Raw genomic sequence first — 688 nt, 5'->3', positions numbered from 1 at the left:
CAAAAAAAAACAAAACAAAACCCCGCCACGTCGGTCAGCCAACGATTCCCCTAGCCAGGGATAATATAGACATTTTGTTAATATTTTAAATATTATGCTTGAAATATGTTGTACTTGGCTGTTTTATAATTGCACTTCCTTAATATAGGACATAAAAGTCCTTATCATTTTTCTTTCTCATCCACAAAATTGGCCCAATTTTCCAAGCAGGTGGGCCATTCTTTTCTGCCTTTTCCTCTATGTGTTAGTAATAGTTAATAATGTGGGTCCCACTTTAAAATACCAATTATTTGTTACTACATTTTTTCTTACATAATATATATATATATATATATATATATATATCAGAGACAAAAAAAAAAATGTGTTTAAAGAAAAAAAAATATCGGATATTGAAAAATTATGTCTTTTTTTAAAAAAATTACATAAATAATGCCATAAATCATACTCCCTCTGTCCCAATTTATATGACTCACTTTCCTTTTTAGTCAGTCCCAAAAAGAATGACACATTTCTATTTTAAGTAACAATTTGCCTATGAAATGTCTTTTTTACCCTTAATGAAATGATTTACAACCACACAAATTTCTATCATTCATTTTGGACCACAAGTTTTAAAAGTCTTTCCATTTTTCTTAAAGTTTGTGCCAAATCAAAGTACATCACATAAAATGGGACGGAGGGAGTA

The sequence above is a fragment of the Solanum tuberosum genome, unplaced genomic scaffold (assembly GCF_000226075.1).
Source record: "Solanum tuberosum cultivar DM 1-3 516 R44 unplaced genomic scaffold, SolTub_3.0 scf00096, whole genome shotgun sequence".
In the NCBI taxonomy this organism is placed as follows: domain Eukaryota; kingdom Viridiplantae; phylum Streptophyta; class Magnoliopsida; order Solanales; family Solanaceae; genus Solanum; species Solanum tuberosum.
Note: the sequence above shows the minus strand (reverse complement) of the source record.